The following is a 3,296-nucleotide window of genomic DNA, read 5'->3' on the forward strand; positions in this document are numbered from 1 at the left end:
GAGTCAGAGTCCTTCTGATTTGGGTAGAAACTAATCTGATTAGTACAGAACAAAAATAAACTGGATGTATCCCTATGGAAATAAAATATCTTTAGCAGTACAAAGTGCTGCCCATTAAAACAGGCACAAGGAACACTGTGACCATCTCTTCCATGACTATTGTTAGAAAGAGAGCAGGTGCTTCTTTGACATTTAGGTTCAAAACATGTAAAGCCAGGGATATTTCTTTGAGTCATTGATTCTGTATTGAAAACACAACCTTTGTTTTCTTCTCCTATGCTTATTAAAGAATTTCATGCTAATTGTAGAAAGTTAAAAAAAAAAACAAGAATATAAGTTACTCATAATTTTACTACCCAGAGACAATCATCGTTAACATGGTGGCAAATTTCTTTCCATTATTTTTCTACTTTTTTTTCTTTATGTAGTTGAGCTCATATTGACAATGCAATTAATGTCTGCTTATTTGAGTTACTAGTATACCAAAAGCATTTTCTAGGCATTTGAAAACCTATTGTAACTATCATTTAAGATGCTGCATGCTATGCTATCTGGTAGATCGTTACTGTTCTGATTCTCTATTATCTAACAACCCAAAATGTAGTGGCTCAAAAGAAAACAAACAAACAAACTCTCATAGTTTTATGGGCTGACTGCATTCAGTTGGGTGTGTTCGTACTTGAAATCTCAAATGTTGCTGCTTAGGTGGTGACTTGGGCTGACATCATCCAGGGGTTGAATGGGGCTAGGTGTAGAAGGAGGTTCACCTTATGTCTGGTACCTCAGTGGGGCTGGACCGGGACAGCTGGGGGAACGACCAAACATCATTTCCTCTCCTTTCAGCCTCACGTGTGGCTGCTCAGGCTTTCTCACATCATGGTGGTCTCAGGATGGCCAGACTTCAGACATGGCAGCAGGATTCTCCCAGAATCCACCTTCTAAGAGACTGAGGTGGAAGCTCCAATTCTCCTTGTGATTTAGTTTTGGGAGTCACATGCACCCCTTCAGTCTCATTCATTTGGGAGATGAGTACATAGGGAGGTAAATACAGTGAGGCATGAAGCATTGGTGACTGTCTTTGGAAACTAACTACAACATACATTTAGTTTGTTCTTATTTTACTGTTATTCGTATGCAGTGAACAAAAGTTTTCTGTTTGTATCTCAGCTTATATTTCTGCTTAGAAACACATTTATAAGACACTGTACTCATAGGACAGTGAACAAGCTGTGAGTTAATTCATCAGCAAATTACTGTCTATTATGTCTCAGGTAGTACGCAGGCAGTGGGGATATGATGGCAGAGATACGTGAGATGGGATTCAGGTCCTCAAAGGATTCAGTCTGGACATATGCACATGCATCCTTTGTAATAAAAAAGTATGCTCCAGGAATCTAGGAATCACATCTCTCTGATTTACTCTTGAGCCCTGTGCCTAAAAGAGCATCACCTAGGACATCCTTATTAAATCTTTGCTAAATAACCAGATATGATAAAGTAGCAGGAGCTTGTACATAGCTATGGGGCCCCAAGGGAGGCAGAGGAATACTCACAGGGATGATAACGATCACAGGGTCTGTGAAGGTGAGTAGAAGTTCAGTGGAGAAAGGAGGGATGGTGTCACATGCAGAGGAAATAGCTGCAGGATAATTTATTCATATTTTTATTACTTTCTCTATTTTCTCCCCTGCTGACTGTTGGTTCATATCACATGCCTGCGTGCTTGTTTCTTGGAAGATGAGCCTGTGATAAATTTTATTCGAGATTTCTCCACATGATCAGTGTTCTATTTTCTTTGTTTTTTTTTTAAGTGTAAAGCGTTTTTTTTTTTATTATGTGTAACACAAAGTTATTTAAGTCAATACATTTTTAAGGAATTTCACACGTTCTGATTCTTTCCACTGCCAATCACCTTAGTTCCTCCAAACTCATAACCTTCAAGATAAAACAGCCCTTTCAAAAAGAAGTTATCATGCGAGTCAACCCACAGTTCTTTCAGTTAGGCTTCTTTGATCTCCAATGAAATATGGACACACTTCAAAATTCCCCACCTGTAATCTTTGAGATCCAATTTCCTCAAGCGATTTACTTTAGGATCATGTTTAGGGTCAGGAGATGGATCTGCCTGGCTCTGAATTTGACACCCTCTAAAAAGGTATTAAGTTCAAATCATATTCACTCCTCAGCCATCACACCCTAGAACAGTACAGATCATTGGGATATGCCGATACCTGAGATAAAAAGTTTGTTAGGTTTTTCATAGTTTATCTGGCAGCTCTGTCTTGTAGTTCTTTCCCACAGATCTAACAGGTAGTTCTATGAGTAAAGGAAACCACACAGTTAATCTATGAGGCGTTTCCACTATTTTCTGATATATCAATAGCATATATATTTTTCAAGAAAGTTGTTTGTATTTTCAAGTATGGTACATAAAGATGCTTAAAACTCTTATAATGTCCAATCTGTCATTTTGTTTCCACTTTAATTTATTTTAATGTTTTGTATCAGCAAGTCCTTTGCCCAACAGAAAAGTAATATCTTTTATAGCAAATGCTAGATTTAACTCTTGACTCTGTTGGAAATTTACTTTGACAGATATATGAGGTAAGAACTTATTATTATCATTTTTGGCTACCAACTACGAGTCATTTTCCTAATGTAAAATGGTCCATAACCCATCTTTTTTCTAATGGATCCTTTAACATATACCCAATTCTTACATACATTAAGGTCTATTCTGCTCATTATTTTATTCTATTAAAATCTGCTAGAACAAGGGAAGGGTCTTAAGATCCAGCAGGTAACCTGGAGGTACATAATACATATTTATTGAATAATGTGTTAATATGCTTGTTCTTGATGGCAAGACGTCACAAGCAAGGCTCAAATAATGGAGCCTGTTCTGTGATTCTAAGACAGAAAATCCCCTCCTTTGCTTCGGTCCTACAGAAACGACCGATCATGGACAGAAGCAGATTCCCTTTCCCATCCCTGGACAATCCGTCTTTCCTAAAGTGGTTCACAGAAGGTGGAGGCTGGGGGCTTATGCTAGAGCAAGAGCCAGAATTAGAGAAGAAGTATTTTTCCAGAGTACAGCTAGCTCTGACACTCACCATAAAAATAATTTACTAAATGGTAGAAGGGGCTGAACCTAATTAGGGACAGCGCGTAGAAACCTCGGCACTGTCTTGTGAGCTGCAAGGCCATGCAGCTTCCAGCAATCGTGGCATCGTCATGGTGTCTGCCACAAATATTATTCTTGGAATCTAAACTGAGGTTCCTAGAAATCAGTGGTT

The 3,296-nt window shown here is 38.4% G+C and overlaps 1 pseudogene; it reads right to left on the minus strand.

The window, feature by feature from the left end:
- Window positions 1–2,275: 2,275 nt before the first annotated feature.
- LOC132431455 (small nucleolar RNA SNORA18) lies at window positions 2,276–2,381 on the minus strand (annotated as a pseudogene).
- Between the last annotated feature and the right edge of the window lie 915 nt (window positions 2,382–3,296).

This window comes from Delphinus delphis, chromosome 9 (genome assembly GCF_949987515.2).
Source record: "Delphinus delphis chromosome 9, mDelDel1.2, whole genome shotgun sequence".
NCBI lineage: Eukaryota > Metazoa > Chordata > Mammalia > Artiodactyla > Delphinidae > Delphinus > Delphinus delphis.